The following is a 14924-nucleotide window of genomic DNA, read 5'->3' as shown; positions in this document are numbered from 1 at the left end:
ACTGAAGGATATCTAAGACATGGCTTATTCAGGTGAAATTTCACCTTAAACTTAAACTGTGGAGGAGCTTCTTTACCCAGATATTGCTTATATTCTGATATCTCTCAGGGTAAAAATTAGTATGCCTCTTGTAAATACCAAAATGACACTTGCTGTGAAATGTCTTTTAAAATAAGTAAGAGTATATTTAACATCACATAGTCATTATTTAATTTGTATGTTCTTTAGAGTTCCATATTTTTCCAAGATAAAATCTGACCCCATTTGAACTACATTTAGTGATAATCTCACCTAGGGGAAAAAACTCAGCAAAGTAATGCTATAAACATCTTTATGTCAGGTAAAGGTATTTAAAGGGTCTGCTTTTACATTTTGGATTCTTAATTAGAACTTCTAGCTCTGTGTGTGTGTTCCTGTGCACAAATCATACCTGTGCATGCATCCACACGTGAGAAACAACAGCCCCCCTCCCGCAAAATAACAGAGGTTGGGGGGGTGGGGGGAAAGAAGAGACAAAGTCATAATGAGAAAAGACGCTGCAAAAATAACAGTGTGGCTTCTGCGGGCTCCCATATTTATCCTCTCAGATGCCTTCCAGAGCAAACATAGTCCATTTATAAATGAAAGGAGGATTTTGCTGTCAACCTAGAAGCTCCACCTGAGATCCGGGGAGGAAAGACCCCACCCTCATTCTTTTAGCCTCGTATGTCATTGCCTGCAGCAAACGCATCTCCCCACACCACCTTAAAAATCAGTCTTGGTCTCTGAAAATGTGGACGTTGGCATCTACGCTCACTTTTGCAGTAGAGGAAAGGAAAGCATTTAGTATCTAAATCTACTCAAGAAAGATGGATTCAACGTGGTCATTTTTCCAACCTCAACAATTATATCTGAAATGAGATTCAACTGAAATCAAATATTATATTTTCATGTACTCTAGTCTTAGAATGGCGTACAGAGACTCTGCCTGTGTTACTCAGAATTGACCTGGGAACCACAGGAGAGGTGAAAAGGAAAAGTGAGTAGTTAGGAAGGAGATGTGTCTCCTCCCCCAACAGCCACCCGTCTCCTAAGGGGTCAAGAATGCAGTGGAAAGAGCAAGAGGTTAATAATGAGGCACAGGTGGATTTGAATCTGGACTTCACCACACTTAAGTGTCTGACCACAACCAGATTGCACACACCCTCTGGTCCTGGGTTTTTTCATCTTTCAAAGGGTAATAATTATTCCTACCTTCAAAGAGACCTTTTGTTATAATTAAATAAGAATATGTTTGTGAGAGATACTAACACAGCACCTGGCCCATGGTAGGTACTTAAGAACATTTAAGTACATTTTGACAGCTCTTCTGGTGGTCCTGAGCCCACCAGCACTCAGATCTGTTCCTCACCCCTCCTCTTCCTTTCTGTATTGCAGAAGGAATAACCCCTGCAGGCCATCTTCCCTGGCTTCCAGTTTGGGTTTGACCCATGGAAAGCGCTATGAAAGTTAGACAGCAAGGGGTACAGGGAGAATCCAAGGGACACCCCACCCCCTCCCCGGCCCCTGCCTTTGGTGGTTTCTCTGGCAGCAGCTGCATCTCCTTTCTTCTAGTAGACGAGCCCACCATGATTCCAGCTCTGGTCAGATGATCGCAGCCCTTTAGGAACAGTTAATACTACCTCCTTCCAGACAAGGGATGATAATAGCTAACCTTTGCGTTAGCTCACGCATGATGGCCACGTGGCTTGTTTTGGCTCTCCACTTCTCCATCACATGTGTAACTACTCCTTGCATTAAGCTCTGTGTTTCAGATACTCAAAGTAATTTCTGGTTTTTTCTGGTGAGACCTCAACTGGTACAGTTGTTTTCCTCTTTCCTGAGCAGTGACAGTTGAGGGAGCACTATGAAGGTCAGAAACTTAGCCTGCCTTGGATTTATTTTGTCCAGCAAACTCTTTCAATCCTCATTTTGACTTACCCATTACCTGCTTCCTTTCTGTGATAATTAGGACCATGATCTAATGATCTATGGAGAGGAAAAGGACCAAGAATCACCCACCAATATCTAAGTGGGTGGTTTGAAGGGCACCATCGAATGGAAGAGCTAGTCAGTTTAGTTATTTGTCATCCTGGAGATCAGAGAGCAAGGCTTTACAACAGATAAAATAACTAATAGGCAACAGGCTAGAAACTTGATGTGCAGAGGAGGTGGAAAAGATTGGGAGCATTAGGTAGCTGGTGAAAAACACTTGAGGGACCTTCTATTCATTTCACTCTGGTGTCTACTCAAATGACACCTCAGAGAAGCCTTCCCTGACCATCTAATCTAGACTAGTTTCATCACCATCACCACTACTTTCTTTGCTTTTACTTCAAAGCACTTATGAATACTGGATTTCACATTATACATTTATTTGTTATCATCTACTGTCTGTAGTAGTAAGGAAGCCTCAGGAGTCAAGGGCTTTCTTACATTAGTCACTAAATGTCTAGAACCTAGCACTGTACCAGGCATATAGTAGGAAATCAGGAAACGTGTTCAGTAAATGAAAGAATGTGAGAACACTGGGTGTATTGTGTCTGAATCTGCCTTCTCCCCCATTACACACTCCCTACCTCAGCCAAGGGTATTCATTACCTGCTACTACCTATAAATTCCAAGTTAACCACCAGCAGGCCCTCTTTGTGCCCTAACAAAAAATGTGTAATGTTTCTTGAGTCTCAAGCAATGGTTTTTGCCACTTCTAAGAGCCTCTTGAAAGCTGTTTACTTACCCCAGTTCACCTTGTTTTGCCTCTTTAATTCTTAATGAGCTTTTTGCTTCCTAAATATCTCCCTGGACCTTTTCACCTGTGCCTTGCCCATCTATTTGCCTGGATACCTAGCTAGCCTCTGACTTAAGGTTTTAAACTGGCCACGAACACATTTATATGTCTTGACTTCTTACTATTGACCTGCTACCAACACCTCACTTAGGCCCCCAGCTCCTGGTTTTCCTTTCTAACATATACCCATGTTCCATGTATCCCAGTGCTGGCATGCTAAAATAAGGGGAGGAAGGGGAAGATACCTAGGGGGAAAATAGGAGATAGTGAAAATAAAACACCTTCTGCTTTATCATTTTGTCTCGGTTTACCAAGAGGACCTTGAGTTCTGATTTGTTTGAGCTGATGACTTAATACATAACCTTGAGGAAAGTTGTTTGACCTTGTGGTCTAGCTTGCCCCAATGTAACTCTGGTATAAAGCAGAAAGCTCGATCCTAATGCTGAGCTGCACATTCCAAGAGGAGCCTCTAATCCTGGACTGATAAATAATAAGTAAAATTAGCCCTGCTAATCCCTAATTGCTGCAGGCTTTGGTGAGATATTCATGCTGTTGAAGTAACACTTTTAAGTTCTTTTCTTAACAGTATTTTGAGCTTGGAAACAACTTCGTTAGTCTCCCTATTTTATGGAGCTAATGTGCCTGTTGGTGGAATGGAAAAGGATTTGGCCTAAAAGTTAAGAAAGCTGGATTCCGGTTCCAACTCTGCCACTTATTAGCTATGTGACTTTGGACATTTCACCTCTCTAGGGCTTAATGTCCCTATCTCTAAATGAAAGGTTTGGACTTAGATGATCTCTGAAATTATTTCAAGCTTTATAATACTGTGCAACTTAGAAAATAAGTAAAAGCACTGTATATGTAGGGTTTTTGCCAAAATGACACTCAAAATAGTATCCTTGATTATGATATGGTGAAAGAAACCCTGGAATCCCAAGGCTGTTGTTTTTAATGATTCCCTTTTGCCTTCTTAGCTTCCATTCCTCTTCCTGTAAAAAATTAAGAGTTTGAGCAAGAATATATCTAAGCTCCCTTCTTTTTCTAAGATCTTATGATTCCTACGTTTCTATGACTATACAAAGGCTATTTGCCTGGCATACACTGTGAATGAATTTTCACATCTTTGAAAACTGACAACTATGAAATGGCACTTGGAATTTGAGTAAGAGCAGTATAAAATCCTTTTCACCTTGATAAGGGCTTTTCTACCTAGTAAATTTCAGGATGAGAAAACATTATTTAATTATTCATTATGATGGATGGATAGACAGATAAATAAAACAAGGTAGAGATTTTACAATAAAAGGACAAGAAAAAAGAGGAGTAGCTAACATGAGTATGTGACTTAATGTGATTGCTGGTTTCAGACCATAAGCCAGATTTCATCTGTGATGAAAAGTGGTCCAAATAGATCCAATATTTGTTCTTGTTTTATTTCTCACATTTTCAAATTGTACCCATTCTCCAGAACTTGATCTGCTAGAGCCAATATCTCTAACATTGATTGAAGGGCTTTTTTTAAAAACTAAACTGTCAATACTTTCCTCACAAGAGCCTCTCTATTAATTGACATTGAGAAGTGTTGATTTCTTAAATTTATTGTAAAATATTAATTAAAGTTAGATTATGAATCACAAGTGCTTAAAACCTATGATTCAAGTTTCTATTATTTTGCAATAAGGCAAATGATACTATGACAACAAAAGAAAAAAAGGGGGGGAAGGGGAAGGTAGAGTTTTCTATTTCTTTCTTAACAAGAAAGCATGTGAATACCATTGCCTATCTTAAAGAAAGATTGTCATGGATAATTAAAAGGAAGGTATATGTAAAAGCACTTAGCACAGGTCCTGGAACATGGTAAGTGTTTAACAAATGTGATTCTCCTTCCTTCCATTCTTCCTTCCACAAATTCCTAGACAATCTTCAAGATGATCCTTAATCCTGAAAGTTTAAATCTTCCCCGCTCCATAATTCACTATGCCCCTGCTCTTTTGATAAAGCCTAATAAATATCTCTATGCGTCATATACCTTTAGGGTGTTCATTTTATTTCTACTAGTGTCTAAACAGATGAAAGGTACAAGACATGCAGAGCCAAGACTCAGCATGCTTTAAGGATGCTACCTTTCAGAGCTCTATTTTTAAATTGTGAGCTCTGAGAACACATTGTATATGGAAAGGAGACTGAAGGCTTGTTCAGTCTTCCTCCATTTTGGACCTTCCCCAACTCCTTCTAGGACAGTGAAGTTCCAAAGATGTGGGTGGAGATCAGCATCCTCTGTGGGGCACACCTATGAAATCTGTTGGACCCCCTGAGTTTTGGGCACAAACTGGCAGATTTTACAGGTTTCTAATATCTCTTTCCCTCACCTATACCAAAGATTACTGAGTTTCATTTTCTCAGTCACTGATTTATGCCTTACCAAGTTCTTTTTTTTTTAATGGTAACTAAAACTCTCCAAGACTGTACTTAGTCTATTTATGTGTATTGATTTGTGGTAACAATGTATTATATATTTAGTTTATTTATTTATGCCCATCTTTTTAAAATTTTTTTTTTAAACATCTTTATTGAAGTATAATTGCCTTACAATGGTGTGTTAGCTTCTGCTTTATAACAAAGTTAATCAGTTATACATATACAATATGTTCCCATATCTCCTCCCTCTTGCGTCTCCCTTCCACCCTCCCTATCCCACCCCTCTAGGTGGTCACAAAGCACCGAGCTGATCTCCCTGTGCTATGCGGCTGCTTCCCACTAGCTATCTATTTTACATTTGGTAGTGTATATATGTCCATGACACTCTCTCACCCTGTCACATCTCACCCCACCCCCTCCCCATATCCTCAAGTCCATTCTCTAGTAGGTCTGTGTCTTTATTCCTGTCTTGCCACTAGGTTCTTCATGGCCTTTTTTTTTTTTTTTCCTTAGATTCCATATATATGTGTTAGCATACTGTATTTGTTTTTCTCTTTCTGACTTACTTCACTCTGTATGACAGACTCTAACTCCATCCACCTCATTACAAATACCTCCATTTCATTTCTTTTTATGGCCGAGTAATATTCCATTGTATATATGTGCCACATCTTCTTTATCCATTCATCTGTCGATGGACATTTAGGTTGCTTCCATGTCCTGGCTATTGTAAATAGAGCTGCAATGAACATTTTGGTACATGACTCTTTTTGAACTATGGTTTTCTCAGGGTATATGCCCAGTAGTGGGATTGCTGGATCGTATGGTAGTTCTATTTGTAGTTTTTTAAGGAACCTCCATACTGTTCTCCATAGTGGCTGTATCAATTTACATTCCCATCAACAGTGCAAGAGAGTTCCCTTTCCTCCACACCCTCTCCAGCATTTATTGTTTCTAGATTTTTTGATGATGGCCATTCTGACCGGTGTGAGATGATATCTCATTGTAGTTTTGATTTGCATTTCTCTAATGATTAATGATGTTGAGCATTCTTTCATGTGTCTGTAGGCCATCTGTATATCTTCTTTGGAGAAATGTCTATTTAGGTCTTCTGCCCATTTTTGGATTGGGTTGTTCGTTTTTTTGTTATTGAGCTGCATGAGCTGCTTGTAAATCTTGGAGATTAATCCTTTGTCAGTTGCTTCATTTGCAAATATTTTCTCCCATTCTGATGGTTGTCTTTTGGTCTTGTTTATGGTTTCCTTTGCTGTGCAAAAGCTTTTAAGTTTAATTAGGTCCCGTTTGTTTATTTGTGTTCTTATTTCCATTTCTCTGGGAGCTGGGTCAAAAAGAATCTTGCTGTGATGTATGTCATAGAGTGTTCTGCCTATGTTTTCCTCTAAGAGTTTGATAGTGTCTGGTCTTACACTTAGGTCTTTAATCCATTTTGAGTTTATTTTTGTGCGTGGTGTCAGGGAGTCTTCTAATTTCATACTTTTACATGTACCTGTCCAATTTTCCCAGCACCACTTATTGAAGAGGCTGTCTTTTCTCCACTGTATATGCTTGCCTCCTTTATCAAAGATAAGGTGACCATATGTGCGTGGGTTTATCTCTGGGCTTTCTATCCTGTTCCATTGATCTATATTTCTGTTTTTGTGCCAGTACCAAACTGTCTTGATTACTGTAGCTTTGTAATATAGTCTGAAGTCAGGGAGCCTGATTCCCCCAGCTCCATTTTTTGTTCTCAAGATTGCTTTGGCTATTCGGGGTCTTCTGTGTTTCCATACAAATTGTGAAATTTTTTGTTCTAGTTCTGTGAAAAATGCCAGTGGTAGTTTGATAGAGATTGCATTGAATCTGTAGATTGCTTTGGGTAGTAGAGTCATTTTCACGATGTTGATTCTTCCAATCCAGGAACATGGTATATTTGTCCATCTATTTGTATCATCTTTAATTTCTTTCATCAGTGTCTTATAATTTTCTGCATACAGGTCTTTTGTCTCCTTAGGTAGATTTATTCCTAGATATTTTATTCTTTTTGTTGCAATGGTAAACGGGAGTGTTTTCTTAATTTCACTTTCAGATTTTTCGTCATTAGTGTATAGAAATGCAAGAGATTTCTGTGCATTAATTTTGTATCCTGCTACTTTACCAAATTCATTGATTAGCTCTAGGAGTTTTCTGGTAGCATCTTTAGGATTCTCTATATATAGTATCATGTCATCTGCAAACAGTGACAGCTTTACTTCTTCTTTTCCGATTTGGATTCCTTTTATTTCTTTGTCTTCTCTGATTGCTGTGGCTAACACTTCCAAAACTATGTTGAATAATAGTGGTGAGAGTGGGCAACCTTGTCTTGTTCCTGATCTTAGTGGAAATGGTTTCAGTTTTTCACCATTGAGGACAATGTTGGCTGTGGGTTTTTAAATTTTTTTAATGAAGTGTAGTTGATTTACAATATCATGTATGTTTCAGGTGTACAGCTCAGCAGATTCTTTTGCCCTATAGTTTATTACAGAATATTGAGTATAGTTCCCTGTGCTATACAGTAGGTCCTTGTTGCTTATCTATTTTATACATAATAGTGTGTATATATTAATCCCAACCTCCTAATTTATCCCTTTCTTCACCCGCCTTTCCCCTTTGTATAGCTATCCTTTTTATCACAAAGGATTGGGATGACTTTTAACAAAATATATGATAAATTTATAAGACAGAAAACCAGGGCCAGAGGAAGAGGAGAATGCAAACTTACCAGCCATAAGGGTCAACGTGGTTGTTATGACTGAGCTTCACATTTAATTATGAACCCCTTTGTAGCCAGGACCATAATCCTCATCAGAGAGGAAGAAGTATATCAGTGTCTAAAAAATAGACAAAACTATTTTTAGTACTAAATTCTAAATAGAGTGGTATGTAGGACTTTACATAAGTGATATTGAGCTATTTGTGAACCAAATCCTCAGTATATTTAAAGCAAATTAAGAAGTGGGTTTTGGCATGTGGATATTTTAGTATGTATTCTCTTAAACATTAGTCACTTATTTAAAATGTTTCTGCTTGAAGTATGGTTTTTTCAAATATATTAATCTCTCAATGACCAGAGCAAAAAGAAAACACATAGCTATTCTGTTAACTATTAACAAAATAAATAAAAATTTTGAATTATGCAATAAAATATGTTACTTGGAAAAAAAAGAAGTGAGTTTTGGATGACTATTTTTGGTGATAACTCTCAATAAAATGCTCAAAGCGTAAGATTAAAGAACAAGTTGAAAAATGAATGTGTGATAATTGGTGAAGACCGGTTCTGAAACTGTCTGGAAATGCAGTTGATCCAAGGCAAGAATGAAGGATACCTGGGGAAATGAACAGACTATGTCTCTTAGATAGCCAACCCAGAACTCCACTTCTCACAACTCAGCTGCTAAAAGAAGATGTAAGAAATTACATTCTCATGTGATTGATATGAAAATAAAAAGAAATTATATTCTCAGACTAAGCTTAGGAGACTGGGCTTCCACACTAGGAATGAATCCTTAAGTTTGGAAACTCAGTTGAACAGGTGTCTAACTTATGCTTCAGTCTGAATTAAAGACCACCCCACCTCTATACAGGATTTGACTGTGTATGTATATGAAAGCATTAGATTAAGAATCTTGACAATAATCTGACTTTACTTAGCCACACTAGAATATGGTCTGTTAAAGTAGACGTGTAAAATCTTCTTATTAATCTGGGCTTTCCATACACCTTCCCCTCTAAAACCCATGTGTTGCTTCAGCAGGGAGCTTTTTTGACCCCTTGTACTAAAGGTGGGCCTCCCTGATGCATGTCCCCCAGTCTACTACTCATTATACTTTTGTTATATTTGGTTATTTAATGTTTTTCCTCCCCTTCATGCAGCAAAAGCATAGGAAATAAATCCACCTTTTTCATTATTGATATCCTTTTGTGTCTAGAATAGTGTCTGATTTATTATTGGTCTTAAAACTCCATTTGTTGAATGTGTGAATACATAGATAATGTTGCTATTTTTCAATGTTATTTCATAACTTTTATTAAATGCTCATTCTACTCATTAGGAGTGACCTCATGTGTGTGTTTGGGATGTAATAGCAGTAATAAGTATGGCAGTATTTAATCCTTAAACTACCCTACCAGAAAAATATGATTATTATCTTCATTTTACTAATGAGAAAACTGGGGAACCAAGAGGGTAAAGAACTCCCCAGGATTGTACCATCGGTAAGCAGGGGAGCCGGGATTTGCTCTCAGGACAGTCTGGCTCCAAATTCCACAATCCTAACTACCACATAATATGAGACCTATGACCAAATTACCTTTTAGGGCTTTAATAATTTCACCCTCTCACAAAGTACTCATCTCACTACACTCTTACTGACTTTCATTATTGGTGACTCGTTTAAACCTGATTTTCTTTGATAAAAAGTTGGGATTGAATATTGTTTCATTGTTTATTAGCTCTTTGTATTTCTTAAAGAAATTAGCACATGTAAGTTTTAATTGATGGAGGTAAAGGAAAAAGAAGGACCAAGAAATAGACTTACTGTTCAGGATGGACCAACCGGCCTAACTAAACTAACTAGAGTGTTGCCCTTGGGGACTAGGAGGCATAGCGGGAAGGTACCATCTGCAAATGTCTCTGTTTTTAGAGTGGTCATTAATTTATCCTCCACGCCAGTGTTCTTCAGACAGGAAAGGGGGCACTGTTACTAATACCATCAAGACCACAGGTGTAAACCAAGACTATCCCAGGCAAACTGGCATAGAGAATCACCTTACCTATTTTTCACCTTACCAGACTGGTTCTAGTTCTGAAATGTGGTGGCTGCTCCTGGTTACCCCGGACAGTTACTCAGCATATCATGTGGGCTATGTTCATTCTGTTAACATTCCAGGCATTGCACAACTATTTGAACCATCCTCTTCAATGTGTCCACTTGGGAAACTACACACCTATTCCAATGATGTTGCAATTGTTCAAAATATTTTTTTGTAATTTTGTTTGACATCACCTTCTGAACCATTAATGGCTTCTTTAGAAAGTCAATCTGAGCACATCTTGTTAATCTTTTTATTCCACTTAGCTCCTTGCATGTAGAGTGACTCAATAAATAGTCACTGAATTCAGTGAAATGGAATTAGATTCCAAAGCACAAAATTACCCTCAGAGAATGAAGATTCATTACTGTTGAGTCTACCCATTAGGCCACAACTTAGGAAAATAGACTAGAAAGAAGTATATGTTAACCATGCTTATCTCTAGGTGTTAGAATTATAAGTAAAAATTCAGAAAACAATAAAAAACAGGACAAAAAAATCAAAGCTTTCAGTATGAATATGTATTAGTTTTAAATTAAGAAAATTTTCATCTTATATTGTTTTTATATACTATACCTCAGGTAATTCTAAAGAAGAATTTCTCAAATATGTTACATAATATTACCATTTGGGGAATATGTGTACAACTTTCAGAGGTGATTGCTTTGAAAGGGGCAACACACATTTAGATGAGTACATTCTGTAATATTTGTTTAAAAAAATAATCCACTACTTTATAATCATGCTTCTGTTTTAGACATTTTCATGAATATGAGTCATGACATGGATGCTATGAGGGACATGATTTTAAAAATAAGAGAAATAAACATTCAAGAAATAAGCAGATGACACTTAGGTTCAGGGCACATAGCCAGCATCCTGGAGAGTAGTCTCCAAAGCTGTGCTCTCCTCCAGTGCTGTGAAACAGAGCAGTGACCGTGGTTCATCTAGAAGTTCTGCCTAGTGATAAGCAATATGGACATTTGCCCAGCCAGATATTTAGAGACTGAGAACAAGCATTATCATTCCAGTTTTATGGATTGAAATTAAAGCTTAAAAGTTCCAATAATTTGCCTCCGTTTAGTAGTGGAACAAGGGACTGTTGAGCTTTCAGATCAGAGCATTGAGAGGGCATATACAGAGAACCCACATCAATACACATATATTGCTGCCAACTGCATAACCAACTAAAACAGCCAGGTCTTCAACACAAACTGCCCATTAACCAAGAGCTAATTAAACACAGACAGAGTTGTTATCACTCACCGGTGGATAGAATGGTATATGATAAGGGTGTTCTGAGCAAGAGTGTCCATGTCAATAATGAGACTTTCTCTGAAGAACTTTCTTAAACTTGCTGATGGGAGAATGGGAAAGAGAAGAGGAGGAGGGCACCATGGCTGCTGGCTGAGAACTCAAGGCATCCAAAGACAGCAGTGATTTATGTTGAAGGAAGTCATTTTACCGTTTACCCCCTGGAAGGGGGCCATGTTCAGAGCAGATATTCCCGTGTGACTGCTGCTTTCTCTGTGCATGAATAAGGGGCTGGGCTGTAGCGAAGGTGGGGACAGTGAGAAGCCAAAACTCGTTCCCCTCTCTTAGTGGAAAGGAGGCGCGTGCTGTCCATTGTAAAAAAAAAAAAAAAAAATTATAAAGTGCCTGCTTATGTGCTGAAGTAATTTCTAATTACTGGAGTCAGGGAACGTGGTCTGGTGTGGTTGAAGGAGGGTGCTCAGCACCAGGACAGAGACCATTCTGTTCTCCTTTCTGCTCTTAGCCTCCTCGTGTGACTGGCTGCAAGTCACCTAACCTCTTCCCTCCTCAGACTCCCAACTACACCATTTGGGTAAAACTTCCCATTCATTCAGTACTTTGCATCTGGCATTCTCAAGCACTTTAAAAATTTAGGATAATTAATAGTATCCCTTTGAGGCTGGAAATTATTAATATGAAGACGATGATGCATTTAGTTGATGGTGATCGGAGGCACACAGACTTTAAGTGATTTCCCTCCAGGGGCTAGAATCCCTAAGTATGGACAAGAGTTAATCTTGGGCTATCACCACTCAACTCCACACCCTCCCAGACCACACCAGGGAACTCACAGGGTGCTTTGAGGATAAATGAGCTATTTATTCAGCCTTTGGGGCAACTCAGATTAGGTGTTAAAGAAACACAAAGCATTTCTAATACAGGTGGGGGCTTTGTTTTCACAAACCACATCAGTATTCCTAAACCCTTAGCTCACTGGGCAGAGCTCCTTCCTGGTCATCTTCTCTGCACTAGAGACTGTCACGAGGACAGACTGTTGGAACTAGGCTGAATTACCACTCTCTCATTTTAGTTAACTTTTCTCTTTAAAAAAGTACAACATACTCCTAGAAAAATGAGGTTTAAATAATCGGAAAGTACACAAAGTAAAGAATGGCAAAGAGAAAAGAGAACATCCTTCCTCCACACTTGTCCTAAATCCATCCCCAACTACCCATAGTCAAATTTACCAGTGCTCAACACTGTCCACTTTCTTGTTTGTCTTTCCAAGCAGTCACAAAAATTAAAAATAGATATTCAGGAGGCCATATAGTCTGACTGCCACCTCCATTATTTCCTAACTATATAACTTTGGCCAAGTTCTTAAACCTCTCTGAGCTTCACTTTCTTTATTTGTAAAATGAGAAAAATTATAAGGCCTACTTCATAAGGTTATTTTAAAGACTAAATGATACCCACTTTGTACAGTTAAATAAATGTTACCTATTATTTGTAGGAATATATAAACTCCTCTAATTTACAAAATAGGATCATTCCAAGCATGAGTTTTGCCAAGTGGCTTTTTTCACACAACCTTCTGCCATAGTCAAAAGAATTTTTCCTCTTGTTGATTTGTAAAAATGGGGCAATATTAACAGTATTGACAACCAGCCTGGCCCAGACACTGAGCAGTCAGTAAGAATACACTGAACCATCACAGCAGATACAAAAACAGCAGGCAAACAGCAATCAGAGAAGAAAAAGAAATAAAAGGAATCCAAATTAGAAAACAAGAAGTAAAGCTGTCACTGTTTGCAGATGACATGATACTATACACAGAGAATCCTAAAGACTCTACCAGGAAACTACTAGGGCTAATCAATGAATTTGGTAAAGTAGCAGGATACAAAATTAATGCACAGAAATCTCTTGCATTCCTATACACTAATGATGATAAATCTGAAAGAAAAACTAAGGAAACACTCCCATTTACCATTGCAACAAAAAGAATAAAATACCTAGGAATAAACCTACCTAAGGAGACAAAAGACCCGTATGCAGAAAACTATAAGACACTCATGAAAGAAATTAATGATACAAACAGATGAAGAGATATACCATGTTCTTGGATTGGAAGAATCAGTATTGTGAAAATGACTATACTACCCAAAGCAATCTACAGATTCAATGCAATCCCTATTAAACTACCAATGGCATTTTTCACAGAAGTAGAACAAAAAATTTCACAATTTGTATGGAAACACAAAAGACCTCGAATAGCCAAAGCAATCTTGAGAAAGAAAAATGGAGCTGGAGGAATCAGACTCCCTGACTTCAGACTATACTACAAAGCTACAGTAATCAAGACAGTACGGTACTGGCACAAAAACAGAAATATAGATCAATGGAACAGAATAGAAAGCCCAGAGATAAACCCACGCACATATGGTCACCTTATCTTTGATAAAGGAGGCAAGCATATACAATGGAGAAAAGATAGCCTCTTCAATAAGTGGTGCTGCGAAAACTGGACAGCTACATGTAAAAGAATGAAATTAGAACACTCTCTAACACCATACACAAAAATAAACTCAAAATGGATTAAAGACCTAAATGTAAGGCGAGACACTATAAAACTCTTAGAGGAAAACATAGGCAGAACACTCTATGACATAAATCACAGCAAGATCTTTTTTGACCCACCTCCTAGAGAAATGGAATTAAAAACAAAAACAAACAAATGGGACCTAATGAAACTTCAAAGCTTTTGCACAACAAAGGAAACCATAAACAAGATGAAAAGACAACCCTCAGAATGGGAGAAAATATTTGTAAATGAAGCAACTGACCAAGGATTAATTTCCAAAATATACAAGCAGCTCATGCAGCTCAATATCAAAAAAACAAACAACCCAATCCAAAAATGCGCAGAAGACCTAAATAGACATTTCTCCAAAGAAGACATACAGATGGCCAAGAAGCACATGAAAAGCTGCTCACCATCACTAATTATTAGAGAAATGCAAATCAAAACTACAATGAGGTATCACCTCACACCAGTTAGAATGGGCATCATCAGAAAATCTACAAACAACAAATGCTGGAGAGGGTGTGGAGAAAAGGGAACCCTCTTGCATTGTTGGTGGGAATGTAAATTGATACAGTCACTATGGAGAACAGTATGGAGGTTCCTTAAAAAACTAAAAATAGAATTACCATATGACCCAGCAATCCCACTACTGGGTGCATACCCAGAGAAAATCATAATTCAAAAAGACACATGCACCCCAGTGTTCATTGCAGCACTATTTACAATAGGCAGGTCATGGAAGCAACCTAAATGCCCATCGACAGATGAATGGATAAAGAAGATGTGGTATATATATACAATGGAATATTAGCCATAAAAGGGAACAAAATTGGGTCATTTGTAGAGACGAGGATGGACCTAGAGTCTGTCATACAGAGTGAAGTAAGTCAGAAAGAGAAAAACAAATATCGTATATTAATGCATATATGTGGAACCTAGAAAAATGGTACAGATGAACTGGTTTGCAGGGCAGAAATAGAGACACAGATGTAGAGAACAAACGTATGGACA

The sequence above is a fragment of the Balaenoptera ricei genome, chromosome 3 (assembly GCF_028023285.1).
Source record: "Balaenoptera ricei isolate mBalRic1 chromosome 3, mBalRic1.hap2, whole genome shotgun sequence".
Lineage (NCBI taxonomy): Eukaryota > Metazoa > Chordata > Mammalia > Artiodactyla > Balaenopteridae > Balaenoptera > Balaenoptera ricei.
Note: the sequence above shows the minus strand (reverse complement) of the source record.